The sequence below is a fragment of the Heteronotia binoei genome, chromosome 16 (genome assembly GCF_032191835.1).
Source record: "Heteronotia binoei isolate CCM8104 ecotype False Entrance Well chromosome 16, APGP_CSIRO_Hbin_v1, whole genome shotgun sequence".
Lineage (NCBI taxonomy): Eukaryota > Metazoa > Chordata > Lepidosauria > Squamata > Gekkonidae > Heteronotia > Heteronotia binoei.
In genome coordinates this window covers 9355346-9380465 of record NC_083238.1, presented here as the reverse complement: position 1 = coordinate 9380465, position 25120 = coordinate 9355346, and the positions used below count along the sequence as shown (strand labels likewise).

Here is a 25120-nt window from a genome sequence, read left to right as displayed (position 1 = left end):
AGAGTCCCTTGCAGGTCCTCTGCAAATTTGGGGGCTCTCCCTCAAACTCCCTCCTCTCCAGGCAGCTTCCAATATATTCTATTTTGCCATTGATTTCAATGGCCATAGGGTATAATTGGGCCGTATATTCGGAAATAGCTGCGCATCTACCATATATGCGGCTATTCCAAGTGCTCGTATTCGGAAATATACGATATTCCAAATTTTTCGGCCCCATATATTTCCGAATCCAATTAATTCCGATTTTTTTTTTTTTTTGCACACCCCTACTTTCTACTTCCTGCAAAAAACTGTTGGGAACTCAAAGCAGCGTTTAAATGCCTCAGAGCCATTTAAACCAAACAACTGATCAACATAACCCCTCAGCTCTTTCTTGTGAAGAAAAGAATGCAGAAGTAATCCTTTCACAAAGGGTCATGAACCACTACAAACTGTTTCCTCAAATTTTGGAGGTGTGTTGTGATTCATGTTCACAAACCTCAGTTTGCAAACTCTGAACTGGGCAAAATTGTGATGGAACTTTTGTTCATCATCCAGTTCACACCCATCCATAATGATTACATTGTTAATTAACTCTCCTTTCAGTTAATTCAAAGAAATGTTCACCTCCCCTATTTCATATTCAAATCCACCCTGCCTCAGACAATGGATAAGAAACTGTGATGCTAGCCTATGGCCACCTCACATCATGGGACAACAGAAATTTCAACCCAAGTCTCTTTGGTCAAAGTCCAATGTTCCACTTACTGTACTATGCTAACTCCAGTTTCAGTATGATTATTGATAAAAGAGGAGCCCCACTTAATACAAACTCTGTCAGTATAGATTTATGCTATCCTCCATAACTTCTGTGATCCCTTGTGGCCTATAAACAAGAATTTGGTGGGAGAACTCCTCCCTGGCACAACCAGAATGGCACATGATGTTGCATAGCATAGATATCCTGACAAGCCTAAAAGATAACATACTCTGAATTTGCAATGGAAGTGAAATAGGTCCTAGAAATCAGAGCAGCACTTTGCCTTCAAGCTTGAACCCCATCATCTGTTACAGCAATTCATAGGACTGGCCCCTGAGTGTTTGGTGTGATACAATATAGATTTTTCAAATATGGATCATACACATATAAAGAAATGTGCATATACTCATATGTAAACATACCTCCAATGAGTAAGCATATATATCTCATAGACATTATATACAGATGCACATAATCTACACACATAAGATAAACACAAACATACATATGTGAACACTATCAATGTATAAATATACACACATAAATAAATGCATATGCATACAAACAAACATATACATCATGTTTAAGTTAATACACAATCACAATATTGCTGTAACTTTTTGTGTATACCATTCTTTTATAGCAAATCCACTTGCTTTAAACAGATGGTCTTTATCATTTTCCCCCTTTATTGTAGCTGATTAGGATTTGGCTTCCGCTACAGAATTTTTTTGAGATTATATATACTTTAGAGGTATAATATCTGGGTTGGTAACTGAGTAGATTTTTAGGAAAGAAAAGAGATACAGAGAAGCAAGATCATGCTGTGATTATTATATACTATTTTTTTCAGCATATCAACATTATAATTTTTAGCATATATTACATACCTTTGTAATACGTATAGCACAAAAACTAATGTTCACTCAGTGTGAAATTAATTAAATGATTAATTAATTTAATCACACCATGACCTAAATTCCGGCATAGATTAAACAATCCTTTTGTGTGTGTGCACAATTTTTTCTGTCTTTAAAAAAAAAAATACAATATTATTTCTTTATGAAAATGAAAGCACATTTTAGATAAGCCTTCCCCCACACCTTTAATTATAGTATATCTAACATTACTTTAAATATTGGGGTTGATTGTTTTTAAAGGTTGGGGGGGGGGGGTTGTATTTAGATGGCACGCACACATTTTCAATCATGTCTTAATTACTTTTAAAAATGCTGCACTGGCTTAGGGACAAGACAGATAACTTGTTAAGCATTTGAAATTTCTGAGCTGTTTTCTCAGTTCTGGCAGTCAATACCCAAGTCCAGATTGTAACCTCCTTTCTGTCTCCAAAGCCTGCCTTGGCTGCATGTCCAGTGAGGGATTATGGATTTAGCAAGGAAGGTAAGTGTGACTGCAAGCATTGGCTCGCCATCTGCTCCCCAGCAGAGTTTGGGCCAACCTGCATAGCCCGCAGCAAGACCAGGGCACTGTTCTCTATCCAGCCCTTTCCAACCTGGCTCAAGAAACACATCACATTCAGTCAGATGATTAGGTCTAAGTAGTCCATATGTAACAGAATATTTTTCCTAAATACCAAAATGAAAACAAAATGAATGCCATTTTCCTCCCCACTTTCCTTGCTCAATACATCAAGTTTTACACAAATAAATACTCTCTTAAGGTTTATGCAAATGACTGAAAAATAAAACTATGCATTATTTAGCAGTTCTTCTATTTCAAGATCTAACAGACTTTATTCACAGCATGTTTTTCCCTAGTTTATGTTGGCCTTCTTTTTTTATTCTTTTTTTAAAATTCATCTTTTTAAATTATTCCTTTTTAAATCATTATCTTATGTGTCTTCATAGATTTTCATACATTAATCTATTATTAATTTATTTTTACTGCTACATACAACTTAAATCTTAAATTGTTTAAATGCCTTTAAAGTGTAAACGTTTACAGGAATTTTTTTTTAAGAAATTCTCTGCACTTTAACAAAGAAGAGGCTTTTTTTTTCCTGTTTGTAGCTAGTGACCTTGTTGAAAAACCCTCTCATGAATGTGTCCTTTTATGTTGGAGGTATTTACAAGAAATCAGGCACCATATGTGAGAATCTTCAGAAGTGATTTTGAAAATCAAGTTTTGGGTTTTTTTTTTTTAAATAATGCTCTGTTAAAATGATGTATTATACCTTGAATCTGTTGGTTAGTAAATGAGATTAATACCCTTTCCCCAATTTATTCCATTTGCCATGTGTCAATTTGGGTCAAGATTTTGTTTTTTCTTCCTGAAAATAGAAAGCTGCTAAAATTAGCCTTGTTTACTTTATTGCTTCCTACGGCCCAGTTGTGAACATGAAAATAAACTGAAGAAATAGTGTGTCCTTTTTACTTAAACTGTTGTCTGCTCAACTGCAGAATGCACATAAAAAAACAATCCAAAAACTGCATAACCCATAATACAGTATATTAAATTACAGCACTGGTCAGTAATGGAAACTTATTCCCAGATATGAATTATTTACAGTCCATTTAAGTAATCCATATTCAGGTGTGGCAATGAAAAAAAAAAGTGCAACATAAATCTTTAATGTTGACCGGTTGAGAGAGCAGAGATGAGGATTACAGACATTTTAAAGGAGGAGGGGAGGGGGGGGCACCTAAACAAATTGATATAGCCTGTTCACTGGCTTACTGCTCCAGCGTGCTAATAAATTGACGGATGGTGTGTCAGGGATGTGAGTCAAAATCCCAGCATTTCTAACTAGAGTGGGATCTATTATCACTGTATCAAAATAAGGAGTTCCTTGACCCTAATGTCAAAGGACGCAGCCTGTTCCTTGTTCAGTATACCCTCTAGATGTTTAGCATGTTTAATTTTAACAGACACACTATACACGTTTAACCCTGTAAATGCACTGAATAAGGTCCAAGTCTGAATATTGTAATGTGGAATAATCTCATATTAACATGAACTTTTGTTTCATACCTTTACAGAGCAGTTGCGGATCAATTGATATTAACAATTTAGTAGCTGTTTGATTATTTCAGTCACATTTTCGGGACAAAACAGCATATTCCCAAGCAACTAAGAAGGGAAACGATGGAAGGCAAAGAGTGGCATTGCCGTTCTTGCTGCCCCCTCCCCAAAATCATATAGCTCCTTCCAAAGGACATGGCAAGATCACTGCGTTAGGAACTGTGCTCCTTTTTGTTTCCTGGAACAGTTACCTATATTAATTCATGTTATAAAGATCATTGCTCTAGAATGAAATTTCTGCATACATTAGAAAGAGGAATTAGCATTGTACTGTGTACAACATTCCATACTAACTTCTCTCCGAGCAACCATTAAAGGTCATGTTTTGATAACTGAACGGCATGTCGGCACCTTAGTTCCCTAGAGAGGCATTCCCCAGGTACATGCAAAAGGTTATTAAATTACCTTCCAAGCAACACTATCTCTTCGGATGAAAATAATTATAGGCTTTTAGAGGCATCAGAATGCTTTTCCTCTCTCCCCCCCCCTCCTTGTTTTTTAAATAAGATGAAGATGCAGTACCTAATGACCATTTTTGTGTGTGAGTCATAGAGCCTGTCAGCAGTGACAGGACAAATGAGCATAATGGCATAGCTTAAAGGGGAAAGGTTCATTTTAAATAGTGACAAATAATATTTAAATGGCATTGTTGGAGACCCATCATGCTTCCACAATGTAGTTTGTATCTCTTCTTCATCCTTTAAATTCATCACTGTCAAAAAGGATTAGCTGTTAGCATGCAACATCAGGTGCTGATATAATTTTTAACTATTAAACATGGCCATAACCAAACAACAATGCATCTTGATTGTTCCTGCATTTGGTGGTGCAATAAATAAGGTATTTTTTTTTATATAATTCACAATTTACTTTGCTGTTCTACAAGGGTGTTTTTTTTAAAGCTATATAATGAAAGTCTTTGGGGGAGGGAGGGAGGGGAAAAAAACCTAAACGTGTGATACCTCGGTTGGATTTCTTGTTGCTAACATGCTAAAATGGAAATGACTTTCTTTGTAGACTAAAGTAATTCACAGGTTTGAAGTACAGGCAAGATAATCAGATATTGTAATTTGGTCAAAAACAGTCACAGGCAAACAAATACGATGGCACAAAGACAAAGCAGGAGCTTCAATTAACAGGGGTTGTCATTAAAGTTACTCTTAAAACACTTGATAGAAAATGAGTCCTTTAAAATGTTTCATGACTAGTGTGGAACAGAATTCTCCAGCACAAAGGCAAATGTATCACTCAGAAAAGTTAATCAAAAAAGATAAGTAAGTACCTGACTTTAAAAAATACAAATGAATAGAAAGTCACACCATGACAAATAATAAAATCAAGGGGTTTTTTTTGGAATTCCTGAATTTCATTAAGAATCTCATAATTCTAGCATAATTTTGCACAGTTTCATCACATTTATGGCTCTTTTATTTTTAGATGACTTAAGCCAAAAAAAATAAAAAAAAATGGAGAGTTTAGTGCACCTACAAGTTGTTAAAAGTTATAGCCAATTTTCTGGAAAAATTATGCCAGCTAAAAACACCACATTAAATATTTACCCTGTTGGATGTTAAAAAACGCTTACAATGAAAAATGTTTTACATATTGACTATTCAAAATGGCCTTCACTTTGAAATTGTGAAATGGAAGGGATTGCAGATGTACAAGAATAAATATAAAAACAAATGAGTTGACTTGAAGTGTTGCCGGCTTTCATAAACATGCTACTGCAATAACATGTGACATTAATATTTAATTACAAAAGCACTGCTGCAAAATCTTTGAAATTAATGTTTTGCAAAATTAACATTCCGTGCACAGAAGCAAAGTCGTTCCAGGCGCGACTGTGATTAACAATGCCATTCACTTTACATATTATATTAATATATTATTCAAGCTAAGAATTAACACCTCCTAATTTAAATAAGGTGCTACATATCATGATGAGCTAAAATGCTTTGCTTAAAATGGCCCGTCTGATTTTATGCAATCTGTGTTTATCATTTAATATTTGTTATTGAATACTCTTGGTTGGTTTGCGCATATGTGTTTTGTACTTTCATTTTTCGAAATGTAGAGATTTCATTAAACTGTTGACTTCAAATTCTTGAATTAGCAAGTCATGTCAGCAATCTTCCCCATCTTTGTAACTCATCTCCCTATCCTTGCTACTCATAATGATCCTGGGTGCAATCCTGCTTTTTTTTTTTAAGACCCACAGCAAAACTCTTATTTGTAATGAAAGAAGAGAGTTTCAACTGTGGTTTGCTATTGTGATTCCTGGATGATTGCTAAAAAGCTAGCCTTCAGTCCTGATAAGGAGAAATGGGCTATATCATTGCATTGGTAAGCATGTACTCTTTCTGAAAGAGAAATTGGCCAAATTCCTTTAAGGCTATTTTCTGGGCTGCACCAAAAGTCAGCCTATGTCTCCATTGGGACCAAAAGGATCTTGCGGGGGTGCTGAGATCTTTCTGAAAATAGTCCATAATGTTCACCTATTTTTTTTATAGCTGGTTCATTGCTGCTTGTTCCTACTATTTCCTCGCTGTAATGCTTCAGAATCATTTTTCTTCAAATTACTTCAGCCTTTTCTTATTTTCTCATCTGGGTGATCCCAGGCAATCACAGAGCACACAATGAATTGGATGATGTCTCAGTGCTATGTATCCAACTCAGATATTAATATCTGGTGACATCAATGAGGGTAAACCAAGTCAATCGATAGTGATGGCAATACTTCCTAATCCAGTCACGTGTATGATCCCCACCAATAAGATCACCATTTTACTTCACTGTGAATGAATGAATTCTTTCACCTCCTTAAGATAAAATCTCAAAGTCTGGCCAAAATGGGGAGAGGAATTTTTCAGTGCTGCTGAAAAGATTTGCAAAAAGCATCCTTCCTTCCAGCTCAGTCTTACATATCTGTTTTCTCAGACTTGTTGAACTAATCTTCTTCTTCAACATACTGCATCCAGCTCCCCGATACACACCATTTAAAAATCTCAGTTTATTGCAGAATCATAACTGAGGTTTTATTATGTATGCATGTATTCACTGTATATAAAGGAAGTACTACAAATGTAGGTCATCATAATTCGTAATTCATAAAAAAGAAAAATAGTGTAATTAAATCTGTGTCAGGGCTTCATCCATGAACGTGTAATGTGTAAAACTTTTTTTCTTTATTGCTATATTCAGCAGGGCTTTTTTTGTAGCAGGAACTCCTTTGCATATTAGGCCACATACCCCTGATATAGCCAATTCTGCAAGAGCTTACAGTAGGCCCTGTACTCCCTGTAAACTCTTGGAGGATTGGCTACATCCAGGGTGTGTGGCCTAATATGGAAAGGAGTTCCTGCTACAAAAAAGCCCTGCTGTATATGCACAATTAACATACAAACATTTGGGAATGTTGTACCATAGAGTTTCCCCTTCCAAATTGCTAGACCATCCGGGAAAACCATAGAGTTTTCCCAGAAATGCCTAGATTGGCCGGTGCATGACGTCACCAGTGTGATGATATCACCCGCAAGTGACGTCATTGCATCAGCGATGTCAGGAGAGGTTTCCCCCGCCAGCCCAGTGTGGGCCAGTGGGTTGGGAACCTCCAGGGCGGGAGGACCCCTGCCCAGAGGCCTGGCAGCCCTATGTATCTTGTGTGTTTTAGCATACAAATTCTCATGCTATCCTTGCAGGAATCTCTCACCACCAACCTCAGAAGTAGGCAGTAATCTACAGTCTGAGAACCAGTGCTAAATGGTGAAAATGAGCACAGGTCTGTTCAGTTTAGTGGAAACCATGGTTTAAAGATTTAGCCATGGTAAGGACCTACAAAGAAACTCTGTATGAATTGGAGTCGAGAATGAAACAAGGGATTTGATTTCCTTTTTTGAATAGCAGACAGGTTAGAAGGGTACAGCGTCATGAGGAATTTTGCCATACCAGAAGTTTTTCTTGGAAGTAACCAAGGAGAGCTCTAGGATTTTCCATAAAGTACATGAAGATACCTTTAAAAAAATCTCCCACCCCTGTTCTAAGCAGCAGTGAGCAATGGGACCTGGGGTGAGGGATCCGCCACCCTGATGAGGGGCTGAGCAGCCCTAGCTCCACAGCAGCAATAAATTTCAAAATTTGTGATGAGCAGTAAAATGTTTCTTTTGAAAGAAAAAGAAATACATTATGGGGTTAATATTAATTAATATTAAAAGTAATTCATATTACTAGCAAAGTTTTTATTTACTTGGCAATTTTGGGGTGTGTGGCTATATATGTGTGTTACAGAACAAAGGGCAAAGCTCCATAAATACCAGTCTGAAATGGACGTTAAATTTCACCTCAGTTCTTCTCTTTGGGATTGTTTAGTTCTTCCATCATTTAAAATTATAGAGAAATAAGTGTGTGCAGTACATGCGTCTCATGTTTCAGTCCTTTCTGAATCTCTGTATTTTCTGTATCCTGTGTTGGGGTTCAGGACACAGTTCTATTTCTGTTCCTTGGCTGTGGCTGAAATCATGAGTCTTTCAACTGAAATGTTCTTCTTTGCTACACTCCCAAGATTATTTCTCCTTCAAAGAGATATTTTAACCCTATGTCAACCATAAATATTATTGAGGCCTCTGTCCACATGTTTTTAGCCTTTTATCTAGGAGGGTTTAGAAGCTTCCCCCATCACCACAAAATGAAACTTTAAAAAGCTGGGAATCAAAGCTGACCAGCAAACAAGGCATTTTTTTTTTATCATTCCCTACATATGCTACCAGATGATTGAGAACTATGAACAAGATCTTTTGTTCATCTTACTGTTACAAAACTTTCCTCAGCTTATTGTCTGACTTGTTTTTTTTTCCCCTCTCCCCACTTCTCATCAGAGAACAAAGTGTTAATGATTGTTGGAAGGGGAAAGGGAGGGGGGGATATGAAGCATTATTTATCAGGAAACCAAGCTCAAAATAGGAGCAGTGATGGAAGCAAGAGGTGGAGCCCAGAGGTTTCTGGCATATTTGGTGGCACAACCCTGTGGTTTCAGATGGCTCTAGGAACACAGTTCAACAGGTTCGGAAAAGTCCAGGGTGCATTCTAGAGCAAACATTGTCTATTTATAGCTTTATAATGGAAGGAAAATAGACACCGCACCTCACTTTATTTATTATTTGAAAACCTGTATCCCACCTTTCCCACAGTTCAGCATTGCACATGATCTGTTAAAACTGTAAGGGCGTTTTCGCACTCACCTTCAGCCGGCGCGACCCCCCTCTTCACCGCGCAGGATCTGCGCGGATTTCGCACTAAATGCCGCGGAGCAGCCAGAAGAGCCGGAAGCTCCCGGCGCAAAAGCCGCTCAAACGTAAACCGCCAAAAAGCAGTTTCCGTTTGCACGGCTTTTGCGACGGGAGTTTCCGGCTCTTCTGGCTGCTCCGCGGCATTTAGTGCGAAATCCGCGCAGATCCTGCGCGGTGAAGAGGGGGGTCGCGCCGGCTGAAGGTGAGTGCGAAAACGCCCTAAGACTTAGGAAAAAAAAAAAAGAGAACACATTCATCATTACCTAAAAATCAAACAAAGAGCAGAGTAAAAATCACAGCAGAGAAGCCTATCAATATTCAAATACTTATTCAAAGAGATTGGAAAAACTGGAAAAAACAAATGGTTTAAACACCCAAGCAGCCCCATCCAGAGAATAGGTTCTACCATCAAGACAAACAGACCAGCTCAGGGTGGGTCACTTGGCAATGCCAGGACTTCATGAAAGGAGAGCAAGTAGAAGCAGTCACCAACAGAACAAAAACTATTCAAGGCCTACCTTAGAATTGCTTCAGGTTTTAATTTCATTGTGAACTAGCTTAACATTAACCAATAGTTGCTACATTTCCAGCAGCCTTCATCTTAGGTGTTTTAAAACTCCTGAGGTGGGAACTTACAAATGAGCCTTCCTTGGCAGGATTGGTGGGATATAAATCCCAATATTAAATTTAATTAATTGGTTATTTAACTATTAAGCTGCCCCCATTGCTTTAATTTTTTTTTAAACCTTGTGATATGAATACTGGGCATTTCACTGCAGGTGGATGTTGTTAATAATCATTGTAAACACAGATTTATTTATTTTTCTGTTTGAGTAACTTTGCAAAGTTGAGTATCGAGACAGAGATCCCAAACAGCTTCATAGGTCCAATTCATGGAGACTCTGCCATGAAGTAAAAACGTCTAAATGCATGGAAGGGTACTTCATAGAAAAGGGGAAAAGCTAGGAGGGTCCAACTCAGCAGTGGCCTGACTTTTGCAGTGTCTGACATGGGAGTCAGGCAGAAGCCATGCTGGCCATGGATGTGTTTTTGGCGGTTTCCATTTGCGCCGCAAAAGCCGCGGGACTTTGCGGCTCTTCCGGGTGCTCCACAGAAATTGGTGCGAAATCTGCACAGATCCTGCACAGTGAAGAGGGACGTCGCTGCCGATTAAGGTCAGTGCGAAAACGCCCTTTGTCACAACTTTTGGTGGTAAAAGCATGGAGCCAGATACATTTTTTTTTTTAAAAAAATTGACCTGTGTGCCATTTCCCAGATATAACATCTTCCTACACTGTTAATATGTTGTTATTTTTTTTTAAAAAAGTCTATATTGCAGCAGACATAGGACCTTTTCACACTTACCGGTGGAAACCGGAAGGGAGTCGGTATTGTGCCGCTTGCAGTAATCCGAGACAGCGATGGGAGTTTTCATACACATGTTTTTTTCCCCGGTAGGGTTCCGTGATTGAAGCGTGATTGAAGCGAGCCATTTCACACTGTTCCGCTCTTATCTCGCTTCCACCAGCGCCAGCCGGTTTTGCGCCATTTTTCGCCCGCCGGCGCGCGCGATCTCCAGCTTTTTTTTTTTTGGAACGTCAGTTTAGATCGATATAGCGATATATCGCTATATCGACCTGTCAAAACAGCACCACCATAGGGATTGCAACGGAGCCTAGCCATCCCTGTGGTGGTGCTGTTTTGACAGGTCGATATAGTGATATATCGCTATATCAATCTAAACTGACGTTCAAAAAAAAAAAAAGCCGGAGATCGCGCGCGCCGGCGGGCGAAAAACGGCGCGAAAACTGCTCCCGGGTTAGATACTGGACATTTCACACAGCACCCCATAGCGATTTCAACCCGGAAGGAGGGGTTGAAAAGTGGAAGAAGCTGCTCTTTGTTTGTGATGACTCAGGCACGCCTCACTACCGGGACAGCCGCGGGAGTGTGTGAAAAGGTGAGAGTATTCCGGTAGCAGCCAGTTACTGAATCGGGTCTGTCTGAAATGCCAGCAGAAACCCATTACTGTTCAGTAACTGGCCAGCTGCTATACCGGAATACTTAGGCTGTGTGAAAAAGCTCATAATGGTTGTAGCGGTGCACTTAAGACAGTGCACACATGTCCTTTTTAGGAAACACCAAATGGTGCCGCAGGAGCATTAGCACTAGGAAATGATTAGTTCTTCACCCTCCTGTAGCCTGACACTGTTAACCGTGGCTTGCAACACATCTAAAAGCTGGCCAGCTGCTTGGAACCCTTGGGCATTTGAAAGACTTGCTCCATGTCCAAGACAATTTGTATTCAGCTACCACGTTGTCAGAAATTGGGTGACCAGCAGGGGAGGGTGGATTCAGGATTGGAGGGATGAGTGATCACTTTGCTTTTTCTGCAGACTGGGCAAGGCTCTAAGCTGGCAGTGGTATACAACCATCTCTCTTCTTCAAGCGGTTACGTCTTCAAGGACCCACATCTGAATTGGGGCAGAAGAAAGAAAAGGGAGAGTTGGGAAAGATGGACAATTCCATCCAGGTTCTTGATGCCACATAAGATTTGACAACGGATGCAAGGTTTTCAAAAATATGAAAGAAAGATAGGAACTGTGGTTCAAGTGAAAGTATCTATACTTTGTATACAGAAGGTTGCAGGTTCAATGTAGGTATTTTCAGTAAAAAAAAATCACGTATATCAGATTTTCCTGGTCATATGTTAAGGTTAGGGAAAAAATGTTGAGCTAGAAGTTTAGAGACTACAAATTTGGAGACTCTAAAATTGTAGTTGTTTTTTTTACTCAGTCTTTAATACCAGAAAGCTGTAGATGATATTGTAATTTTTTGAAAAAAGATCATCGTTCTGCAAGTTCTTCCCTTGACTTTCCACCTACACACTCATCCACATGCCCAGCTTCTCAATGAGGTCAGCTCTCATTCTGCACTCTCCTCATTTTCATTAAGATTGTGTAGGAGAGAGTACAGCTCAGAGCAGGCATTTAACTGACTCATATTGGCAACATTCTAAAAGGAACAGTTTTTGGGAGAAGGATCAGTGGTAGATGCATGGGACACTTGCAAATGAAGTTCAATCCCTGACTTTCTGTTTTTCTTAATAAAGGAACTACATCTTTCTCAGAAGTTGCTGTAATATCCACCCAAATGTTCAGTGGCAGATTTTGGGGCTGCACATCATGTTACAGTTACTGGAATTGTGATAAATTTTGAAAGGTCAGGTAGTCTTACCTATCTGTTGGCTATTGTTTTACCTGCAAGGGGTGCAGCAATTCCCTTTTGTCTCTCTTAGAAAAGCCTTGGTAGATATGGTGTCATTACACTAATTACCCTAATTGCTAATGGCTATGACATTATAATTACCATAATGAAGTACATCAGCAAGAGAATCAAGAGCCACTAACAATGTATGTAGTATGAATCAATACCACCATCACCATCAAAGGCAAATGTGTCTTCTTCCTGGTGCAGACCAATGGTTAGTAGTTTCACAGAGGTGTATCTCAGCCTCCCCGTTCCTCTTCCAATCAGTGTATTCACTCAGACAGTTGGGTTTTCCACAAGAGAGAGAGAGAGAGAGAGAGAGAGAGAGAGAGAGAGAGAGAGAGAGAGAGAGAGAGAGAGTCAATCCAGCAACCCATCCTGGCCCTGAGACCATTCTGGTGGTTTGTGCCCATTTGTTTTTAGTTCTATATTTATAATACCTGCTCCTCCAACATTTAGGGACTTACCTTTACGACAATTAATTTCTGTCAGACTCACACAAACTTGATACTAGTTTACAGCCAGCCTCCCAACCTTGTCTTCATTTATAACATGATAAATTACATTCGGACTCATTTGAAAAAGTGACCGACATTGAATACTCCTCCTAAAATCAGCTGTGCAACAGTGTGAATGGGGGAACAGTGCTGATGGAACCATGAAGGTGGCTCTTCTAACCACTAGCAGTAAGGCTTAATTCAGGTTTTTCATGTGTAATATGTCATTCTCCTTAAAAATAAGAATTAAAGCTGGACACCAGGGATGTATCAAACGTGGAATTTGAAGGTAAAGTAAACATGTGAAATTTGAAAGTAAAGTAAATATGGAGCAAGTAAACTTTCTCAGGATTTGTCAGCTTGTCACGTTCTCACAAGTTAAGTGAGCTGTATCCCTCACTATCATTGGAGTGAGAGTGAATATTTTAAAATTCACTCTTATGTTTAAAAAAATTATGACAGGCAGAAAATTATAATAGCATGAAACTGATGGTGTAGAACCTTTCTCCTAGTTAAGTCTACCCCACATTCTTCAAGGGAGCTTCTACACAGGGCAGCATTCAAAATGGCATCTAAGACCAAGCAATACAGTCCACTGTATGACTTCAGTATTTCAATACCACTTCCTGTTCTTGTGATGGCCTCTTACAGTTCCATAGGAATTGAAGTATGCTATTATAAACCTGTTTACTTCCCTTCCAAAACAGCCTTCTATGGTAGCATATTTAAATCTTGATGGCTGTAGAATAGTGAGTTCCCTATTGTGAGATAAGTTTTACTGTTCATTCAGAACACAGAAGACTCTTGAAAGAGGATTTTAGGAAAAGGAACAGTAGTGTTTAACTCCCCCCCCACCCCGAATGGTTCAGGTGCTCAAGTAGTCACAGGCACAGGTAAAGTAAAGTAGAGTTACAGCCTGGACTGAAGTAAATGTTTTCTTCATAGGCTACAGTGTGAGAAAGTTTTATGTATAATTTAAGTAAATAGCTCAGAAAGATCTGAAGTGATATGTCACCAATAAATGATATATTTTGAGTCAAGAACCATTTAGTGACTTACCCTTACCAGGGGTTTTGAACTCATTTGTTATGAGGGCTGAATCTGACATAAATGAGACCTTGTCGGGCCGGACCATGTCAGGCCAGGCCATATAAAATGTTAGCACTTGTTTGTCTTAAAGGTGGTTTCTTTGTATTTCTCCCATTGGATACAGGAAACTGGGTAAAGGGAGCTCTGGCTCTTTCCTTCCTTCCCCAGGGGACCAGGAGGGGGAGGAGACTCAGCCAATAGAGGAAGAGATGTTTGGCTCAGCAGCTCTGCTGTGCAATTGAGAGAGTCTGACAAAGCAAACTCTCTCTCCCCCCTTCCTCTCCAAGGGAGGAGCCTCAGCCAATGAAGAAAATAGAGGCTTTGCTCTGTAGCTTCTGTGCAATTGAGCAAGCCTTGCAAAGCAAGCTGGTATGCAGAAGGAAGCAAGAGAGAGGGAGAAGGAAGCAGATGACAGCCAGTTGCCCAGAGGCCTGATAGGAGCCCTCAGGGGGCCTGATTTGGCCCCCAGGCCGCATGTTTGACACCCCTGCTTAAGACAATTTCTGTCAGACTCCCACAACCTTGATACTCCCCACCCTGTTTTTTGTTTTGTTTTGGAAAGACAGATTTGAAGCAGATTAGACCCGTTTATACACTGGGTTCTAATCTACCCAGTCTGTTCCATCCTAGAATCAGACTGTCTTTATAGTTCATCAGGATTGATTACAATGTTATTTATGCTCTTTTATACAAAATTCAATACAACTAAAATGAAACTCCCAAACTCCAAAAACACATTGACATAGATTTATCACAAATTGTTTTTAACAAAGGTAAATATAATTTAGCTAAAAGGGTACTGCTTATTTCACTTTGCTTTGGCACATACAGGATTTTAATCTGAAGCAGCAACACAGTAGCTTCTAAGAGGGACATAATTTTTTACCAGACCTCCAGTTCAACTTGAATGACATACATAAACTCTAAAAGTTGGTACTCTCCAAAGATGTTCTATAGATCATTCTAGTTTGGAAACAGTTGACGAAACTGGTACTGATAAATTACTAGTCTTCCTACCTAGAGTTCAGAGTTAGTAATATTTTAGAAGGAGAATGAAAGAGTATGATTTGTGGCATTTAGGTGAAACATTGGGTGAAACTACCTAGAGTTCATAGCTAGTAATTATAATATTTTAGAAGGAGAATGAAAGAGTATGACTTGTGGCATTTGGGTGAAACGTTGTGCTAGTATTTTTACTGGATTAAGAATCATGAACTGAAATTTGGTTGGGATTATTTCCATATAGTACAACAAGGCGGCTTCCCATTTGCACTTTCTATGATCTAGCAACTGTAATCCTAGGGAATCTAAAGATTAGGTTCTAATCTAAATTTAAGAAATATGGGAAACATTGGGATGACAAGTTAATGTTGGTTATGTTTTCACCAACAGAAAAAAAATGTGTGTGTGTGTGTGTGTATATATATATATATATATAAAAATTTTGGCCACTGTGTGACACAGAGTGTTGGACTAGATGGGCCATTGGCCTGATCCAACATGGCTTCTCTTCTGTTCTTATGTGACTCAGAGTGTTGGACTGGAGAGGCCACTGGCCTGATCCAACATGGCTTTGTTCTTATGTGACACAGAGTGTTGGACTGGATGGGCCATTGGCCTGATCTAACATGGCTTCTCTTATGTGACACAGAGTGTTGGACTGGATGGGCCATTGGCCTGATCCAACATGGCTTCTCTTATGTGACACGGAGTGTTGGACTGGAGGGACCATTGGCCTGATCCAAATGGCTTCTCTTATGTTCTTAATATGCAACAAGAAGCAACACTATTTTATCTGGGTTTCTAAAATAAGTAGTGCAACCTTCTGCAGAGTTATTTCAAAACCCACTGAAATCAATGCGCTAGAATGGAGTAACATTGCATAGGAGTATACTGAAAGATTCTTAATTGTGAAGTAAATTTATTTTTAAGGAGAGTGGCATATTATGCATGAGGAGCTATTTGCGCAAAATCAACCAAATTGGGGTGGGTGGGGGTGGGTGGGATGAAATGTTTCTATGCTACGGAAAAACAATTGGTTGTTTCTCTGACATGGCAAACCCTTCAACTCTGTCTATATCTGCAAGGTGTATTTCCCTGTTAGCAGCTGCCCACATGGAGATGTGGAAGTAAAGCCAGCCTGATTCCTTTACCATCTCAAAAATAAATATAGCCATTGGCCCAAAAGCGAGCATGTGACAATAATAAATTATTAGCAGACTTGAAAGCTTTTTCTAGTCCATCAACTGGTCCAAAGACTGGTGTTTATGTACAAAAATTCAGCTCAGGGATGAATGCTTGTATCTCCCTTGATTGCAGTGGGAGCTGCACCTTTTTACACCAAGACACAGCTTGGATTTCTATGCATAACATTTGCTGTAAGTTATTATTATCATTATTTATCATTGTAAACAGAGCATGGCCATTTTGGGTTTTGTTCCATGGAAAGAGGAAAAAATGAAAATTAGGCTCTTAGTGTTAATCAGTTACATCACTGCTATTCTCCTTCTCCAACTCAGTGCTGTCTTCATAAAATGTTCTTCGCTGGGCCATTCCCTGTTGGCATAGAAGCGGCAGTAGGAGCATTTACCATTATCAACAACATTGTGGTTCTTTAAATGAGCTCTAATGGTTGTTGTCTGTAGATTCAAGTCTTAAAGAAGCTTTTAATTTCCATTTGTAATCTAACCTTCTGCATTGTGTATAAAACTGAGCTGCATTTTAAACTAGTTGCCTCAAGCAGTGGCTATGGAACACGAGATGCCCTTCAGACACAGAGCAATATAATAAACGTGTTACCTAAATAAGAAAAAGGCCTAGCAAATCATTGCATGGTATTTCAAAGATAACATCCTTCTATCTGCCAATGTGATATATTGGACTAAAACTAGGAAGCCCAGGTTCAAATCTCTCCTCCTCTACTCAGTCATAACAGTCATAGGATGACCTTGGACTAGATTTACAAGGTCCTACCTGGCAGCTGGCAGGGGGATCTTGTGTCCTGTCTGGGAGCTTCTGCCCCATATGTGAAGTGTGTACAGTATGACATCACCCAGAAATGACATCATCATTTAGCCAATGTCAGCAAAACTCTATAGGTTGTAGCCAATTTTACCATAGTTTTGCCCAAACACTAGAGCATTGCTATGCAACATTGGCAACATGATGATGTCACTTTTTGATGATGTCAGCATGTTGCCTTTTGGGCCAGTTGGGGGTGGGGTTTTCATCTGCTGGCCAGCTGACCAGTGGCAGGGAAGTGCCCCTCAAAAACAGGGGTTCTGCAACCCTACCTTGTACTGGCAAGTGTCTCTTTATGTAACCCACCTCATAATTTGTAGTGAGGTCAAAATGGGAGGGAGCAGCCATGTTTTTTTATCAGCCTGAGCTCTTTAAAGAGCATATTAATGAAACAAAGGAAGAAAAAAAATCTAGGTCAAAGCTTCACAACGATGGTTTACACTGAGGGTCTTCCGCTCAGACACTGAAATATACAGAATAAAAAACTGTGCATTCAAAGAAGAGGTGGTGAGACCCAAATATATTATTTTGGAGGATTGAAGCTACTATAATGTTCCATTCCGGGACTTTTAATGTATGTACAGGAGCTACAACACACAAACAGGAAATATGCTGTATGCCATGAATTGGAAAAAAATGAATTGGAAATTCCTTTAGTGTGCAAAACCTTATTTCACGTTCCAGAAAACTGAGGTAAGAAGGACGTTGCTGAGGCAGAGTTCCATGTGCCATAATGGAATTTCATGGAGCTTTATATAAAGCCATCAGCATCTCACGAAAAATGCCAACTTCATGGGGTAAAAGAGGTATATGTAAAAACATTTTGTTGGCAAATATCTTGGTGCTTCTGTGCCACAGAACAGATAAACAAGTTTCGTAAGTAAGTTAAAAATTCCACTACAAATCTTCAAAGAGGGCAGCTTGAGAAAACATAATATTAAATACAACAGTATAGAGAGTGGATCCTGGAAAAAAACACCCAAAAAGCACATACTCATACAAAAAGCCATTCTGTAATGAAACTTCGCAACAAACAAAAATAAAAAAATATTTTATATTCCTTCAAGTTTATGAAGAGGTTATACGACCCTTTGTACCTAATGCAACAATTTGAGAAGGATGTATGAAATGAAAAATCCTGCCAGGTCTACAGAGAATATCCACTCAGCAGTGCAATCTTCTCCTCTTGTTTATGAAGATTAGACAGTGAGAGCCAAGCCTAAAGATATATAATATAAGTTCCTGATATAAAATTAATACTTGGATGATAACAAAATGGTGTTCCCCACAACAGTTTTGTATGCTACTCTAAATGTATTTTTGTTTAAGTTGTTTAAGACTTTTCATCACTGTTAACAGTCCAGCTCATTCCTATGTATGTCTAATATAAGAAAGCTCTTATACCCATTCATTGGAAACTGGTCAGCAACGGAAATCAAAAGAATCAAGTACTAGATTGTTTTCTCTTACTGCTGTGCTTCATTCTGAAACTGCTCTTTGCTTTTGTTCCTTTTTTCCCTTTGCACAAATGCTTGTACAAGCTTTTGCACAATCGGTCTCAATGGAAATGTTTTATTGGTGTAAAACAGGGGTAGGGCTGCAATACTCCCTCTAAGCTGTGAAGTCTTGTGAGCAAAAATTCTGCCTCATGAGCTACTGGCATTAAAGTTGTGAGCTCCTGCGTAAATTAGTTTGCTCTGGGGCTGTTTTTCCTGAGCTGTGACAAAAATGCGTGAGCTGCAGGCTAAAAAACCTGTGAGCTAGCTCACACTAACTCACCTTAGAGGAAACACTGGAGGGGGGAAGATTTAATTGGCTGGTATATTTTTATGTTTTACATCCACTACCAATAGTTAGTCATTTCACTAGATAACACCAGTGCTGTAGAGTGTATCATGTATCAGTGATGGATCTTTATAGAATCTGTTTTCAAGGGATAGTGAAATCAGTCATGAAAACTGATCTGCCTGCCATGATTCGTGAGTTATTTCATATAATACATCATCCTGGGCCAGCTGTGCTCTTCTAGATTTTCATATTGTTTGCTTACATTCCTAACAGTGATCTCTGTGTGAAGCCAATTCAGTTCAGCACTAGGAAGGCTCTGCCTGACACCCCTTTCTGCTTTCAATCAGCAAAACTTACCCTGTGGATAGGTTTTGTTTTACACCTTGTTTTGTTCAGAGAACTAAGAATTCAAGTGCCAACTAATTCAGTATAAAAGTCCACATAACGTATGGTTAGTTGGTGGAACAATGACAGGAAGGCCTCCCTTTTATTACATCGCTGAGCACTACCATCCTGAGGGGGGAAACATGATTGCACTTACCTGTAATTCATATTTATCAAGCGGTCATCTGTGCAGTTACATGGGCACAGTACCCACGTAGGACTGCACAGTGACCACAATGAAGTAATCAAGTCCAGGACTTAGGAAATGGTCAGCTTCCATCATTGTTTTGCATCACAGAAAACAATAATTTGACCTTGATCACTGTTCACTTCCAATGCATCAACTATCCCACAGTGTTTATGGCAGACCTTTAATTTTACTCCTAGGGCTAGAAAAAAACAATGAGTGCTTCATGTTACAGTCATACTATGAGAAGTTTCTTTCAGGTATTTACATCAGATCAAACACGTGTAAATACCTGGAATGCACCTTTTAAAGCAAAGCAACAATCTACCTCTGCTTGTAAAATTATGTGTGGTTTGCTTATTTTTAAAAGTTAAAAAAATAGATGCTCGTCATCCGTTGTTTAAACCAAGCCAACCCCCCCCCAGCAACCCACATTCAAATCCTCCCTCCCCCTCCCAAACAAAATTCAGAAAGAGTTAAAACAGCAAATAAAATTACGAAAGCACTAATGATATTTTTATAACAGAGCTCCTGCTATTCAGCTGTATTTCAGCAAAAACATTGCACATTTTGATGACTGTCAAAATTTACATAACTTACTCTACATGAATTAACTATGAGGTATAAAATGCAACTTTGGCTGAATAAAACCAAAGCAATTGTAATGCAGGATTTCAGGCAGTACTAAAATAATATGACATCAGAAACGCCAACAACAGCGACAACAAAATGAATATTTTTGTGGGGTAACCTAGTCAACATTTAGAGTTATTATGCAGAAATAAATGAAGCAACAGAAGATAAGCAAAGCATGTACATAAAGTGTCTGCAAAGACAACAATACATTTATTTTGAAAAAGCATACACCCCCCCACATAGTTTTAAATTATATTTTGGAATATTTTTATTCTTTATATTTTGGGTTTGTTCATGTGTGTGCATATAGGGCAGGGGTGGCCAGCAGTAGCTCTCCAGATGTTTTTTTTGCCTACAGCTCCCATCAGCCCCAGCCATTGGCCATGCTGGCTGGGGCTGATGGGAGTTGTAGGAAAAAAACATCTGGAGAGCTACCGGCGGCCACCCCTGATAGAGGGTATCCACAAACCAACTCTGTGGTCAGCTGCTGAAGAGCATCCGACAGTACAAGATATGAATATGCTATAAAAAATGATAGAATGTATTGAAAACGTTAACCCTAAAAGAAACCAATTCCAGTCTTTTAACATCTGTCCTAAGGATTTTTACCACTTATCTGCTGATCAAAGTTTCATATGATGCCAACCCCCACCCCCCCACCCCAAAAAACACCACTATGAAGTCAAAAGGACTTGGTGGGGGGGAATCTTTGTCTCTCCCTAAAAGCCTAAAAGTTATACCCAACTGCAGCACTGAAGAGTAAAGAGGTTGTTATTCATATTAACTACATTTACATTCCTATCGCAACATCCAGAGAGCTAATAGTGGGGTTATTAACATAACAAACGTAAATGTTCTATATAAATAATACTGTTTCAGGCCAGCAACCGCTCATCTGACAGCATTTAGGCACAGGCTCAACATCTGTTTATGAACACTTTGCCTAATGATATCATCAGATATCATTAAGTGCGGCAGAATACAGCACAGAGGCAGGTGCAGCTGCCTTCAGTACCCATCACAGAGGAAGAAAAGAGCTGCATTCCCGATCCGAAAACCCATCATTAGGACAATTTTCTTCGACAAACCAGCCCTGTGATTTCAATCTGTATATCACCTGTAATTGTAGTTTTTAGCAAGAAGCTGATTCTATACATTTAGCAACGGATCACGTTGATGGCCTGAATACTGGAAACACATTTGTGGTACCAGCTGCAGCAGCTTTTTTTAGAGCCTGTGTTAACAAAATACTGCTAACAAGGCAATGCTTGGAGTGCAGCTTTGTTTCTCTTTCTTGTTCATACTGTTTAGACGTGCATAATTATGGAAATTAGCGATTGATTACTTCTCAATAATAATTGATTATTGGTCACTGAACCTTTGCCAAAGCACTTCACTGGGAGGTGAGCAGAGGAGCTAAGTGAGATCTTAGCCGTTCTAAGAAACGGAAAGGAAGGGTCCAAAAGAACCTTCGATTTCTTTATCAGTTTCCACAGTAAACAGAGCAAAAGGATAATAGAATGTCCCCAAGCCTTGCTTGCCCGCAGGCAAATTGTAGAGATCACAGTGAGCCTGCTGAATTTTCCCTGTGGACTACGTAAGAAACATACATCATTTTTATATATGTCAGTTGCTTTTTGATTTGAAAACATTTCTGCTCATTTAATTCTTCTTTTTCAATTCGTTTTCTTATATTGCACAATTTAAGGGCTATACGAAAAAAAAATAAATATCAATTTTTCAATCGAAACAACATGACAGGATAAGGCACCGTCTTCCTTAGCAAAAATTCAGAAACAGCAAAGAATCATCTATTGTTACAAACAAGACAGCCCTGACTTCAATATGCCGGTAGTCTTTTGATCTCTTTTACATTAATAGCAATTTGCAATTCTAGACTAGGGTAGCATCGTGGCATTCTGGGGGTGAAATAGGATGACACTGTTACGAGAGAGAATGGTGTTATTAGTGGCCTAATCACCCACTGTTGATTTGGATATATTTCTATTAAATTCAATATAAATATATTGGCCTGTAAGAAACTGCATAAAAATGGAACATCTGCATTCATTTGGCAGTAAATATGCATTATTAGTGGCTACTCAAATGCTTAAGTTAGGATTTTTGAGTCAGTTAAGATAAAAGTAAACAGATACTACACTTGATCTTAACCAAAAGGCCGAGGATAAAGTAAAAATGTGAATACAATTTTGACGCAGTTTCCTATTCATCTTTAGCATGCTTGTTTAAAGTATTTAATTTCAATGCAGACATGTATCTTTGATAACACTGTGTCTATTCAGAAATAAGTTCAGAAATTAAATTATCTCTTTTGGTCGGGAACGCTAAAGCTTGCTTGAAGCTAGCATAGTCAGTTCTTCCGCTATGCTGCAGCAACATCAGGGGATGCAACGTAAGAAAAGAGACGGCTGCTGCTGAAGATCATCCGAGGAGGAGGGAAAGGTCAGGCTCTTTCCAGAAAGAGTTATGAGATGTATGGTAGACACTGGCCAGTTAAATCTGGTTCATACTTGGACCAGCAACTCCACTGGGTATACATGACCTTTCAGGAGCTACAGACCTGCACACTATCTTTCTGACATAGATACACCTGCTGAGGGGGTCCTGAGCTTCCACCTGCTAGGTTGCCACCTCCATCTATATTTTGCAACCTCCTGCAAGTCACCTCTACCACTATCAATACCTGTATGCTGGGGAAATGCAAAATCATTAGTTCAAAAAATGTCACAATCCAATACAAACGTTAGCATACTTAAACACATGACAATATGATTAGCCAAGGAGAGCTGGCAGTCTTTAAGGTAATGCTTCAAATCTGACTCCTATCCTCATACCAAACTAATGTTCCAGGGAAACTGCAAGCGACATATTCTGCTGCAGATTTTGACCTTTTTTTTTTTTTTAAGGCCACATTAATGCTAGATCAGCTCATAGTCTAAAACAGTGATTTGACTAACTCTCTGTGATAACTGAAACATATATGTAACAATATATAATTACATTATATTCAATTTGAGATGCTTACGAACATTCTGTTTGGACCAGCTGTCTGCAGTACTTCAGAGGCCTTCTCTTTATTAAATACTTAGGTGATTAATTCTTAATTACAAAAGCTACACCTTTTCTATGTAAACAGTTGTTCAAGTCCTTTCAAACTTGATATACAAATATTGAGAGAAAGAAAGAAAGAGACGGAGAGAGAGAGAGAGAGAGAGAGAGAGAACAACCCGTCCTACAAGCTTGTAAAAACTGTTATTTGAAATATTAGGTATTGCAGTCCTAAGAACAGATAAGGGCCGCCAAAGAGGAAGAAGGGAAGGGAAGGGACGGTGGCTCAGTTGGTAGAGCATCTGCTTGGGAAGCAGAAGGTCCCAGGTTCAATCCCTGGCATCTCCAAAAAAGGGTCCAGGCCAATAGGTGTGAAAAACCTCAGCTTGAGACCCTGGAGAGCCGCTGCCAGTCTGAGAAGACAATACTGACTTTGATGGACCGAGGGTCTGATTCAGTAGAAGGCAGCTTCATATGTTCATATGTTGAAGCAAACGCAATAGCAATAAACATACTGAGAATTGAATTGGAGTAAAAACAGGCTACAGCTTTACTGATTTCAACAGGTGGAGCCTTGGTGCAGCACAGGAGAGAATCCAAGGCGTCAGGCGACCTGCTTCTTGGCTGATGAACCCCATTCCCAGCAAGCCTGCAAGGGGAACCAGGAGTGGCAAGCTTTTGTGTGGAACCCTTGCCACCTGGGAGTGGAGCTGGGTAGCTGTCCCCAAGCCAGGTATGCCACTGTAAGGCTTGACCCCAAGACACCTAAAGAGTCCCCAACAGAGGAGGCAGGCACAGCCTCCTCAAAAACGGATCTGGTCCAATGTCTGAAACCCCCACATAGCTTGACAACTATATAACCAATAAACAACTGTGAAACCCAAAAAATAAAGGGAGGAAGGGTAGGGCGGCAAAGCAAAACAGACTGGAGAGTGCAGCAGGCTGGACTTTATATAACCAGAGGAGTGGGTGGGACAAATCCAATGCTTTTCCCAAGCCTGTCCCCTTTCAGCCTCTCAAGAGATTCCTGAAAGAAGCAACCTGCCTGCCCAGCCTGCCTGCCCAGATTGCCCCAGAGCTGCTGTGCCTGGTGCCACTCACCCACACCATGGCAGCAACACGGGGTCTTCTTCCTACCAGTTTCCCCCACCCCACCCTGTGGCCACAAAGCAGCCACTGATAAGTCAGAGGCCACAGATTGGGCTTAAGGTTCCAAGTTGTGCAAACTTCTGTTGAGAATCTATTGGATATTATACAAGCTTTACGGAAAGAACAGGAGAAGGTCCTCTAACTGTTAGCATATGGACAGTGATAGCTTGTAGATGAAGCATACTCATTCACGGGAGCTAGAATGGCACAATAACAAGAATTTGCTCAACAATTAATTTTAGCTATAGAGATTAGAAAAGATGACAACATTTGAGAGGTAAACGTGGAAGAGGTAGAGTTCAAAATGAAAAGATATGCCGATGATGTGGTTCTAATAGTCTAGAACCCCAGAAATCATTGCAATATGCAATTTTCGATTATTTATTGCGCTTATATCTGCCCTATCTCACAGTGGGCTCAGGGCAGCTCACAGCATGCATAAAATGCAATTAAGATGCAATTAAAACCCAGTTAAATAAAAGAGGATGACAGCTAAGAAACATACACTACTCCAGTGCATGCCAATCTGCCTCCTGTTAGATATTCTCAGGATAGTGGTCATCTGTAGCCTTACTATGGACAGGGGAGGCTGAAATGGTGGAAACGTCCACCACCCCAACCAAAGACCTGGCAGAACAGCTTTGTTTTGCAGGCTCTGTAGAACTGTTGCAAGTTCCCCAGGGCCGGGATCTCAATTGGGAGCACATTCCACTAGGGTTGCCAAGTCCAATTTAAGAAATATCTGGGGACTTTGGGGGTGGAGCCAGGAGACATTGGGGTGGAGCCAAGATCAAGGCTGTGATAAGCATAAATTGAACTCCAAAGGGAGTTCTGGCCATCACATTTAAAGGGACTGAACACCTTTTCAATGCCTTCCTTCCATAGGAAGTAATGAAGGATAGGGGCACCTTCTTTTGGGGCTCATAGAATTGGACCCCCTGGTCCAATCGTTTTGAAACTTGGG

The 25120-nt window shown here is 39.6% G+C and overlaps 1 protein-coding gene across 1 annotated transcript in view; it reads right to left on the bottom strand.

The window, feature by feature from the left end:
• ARHGAP15 (Rho GTPase activating protein 15) overlaps positions 1-25120 on the bottom strand; it is an 884620-nt gene that overhangs the window by 534389 nt on the left and 325111 nt on the right. The gene's annotated exons all lie outside the window — the stretch shown is intronic.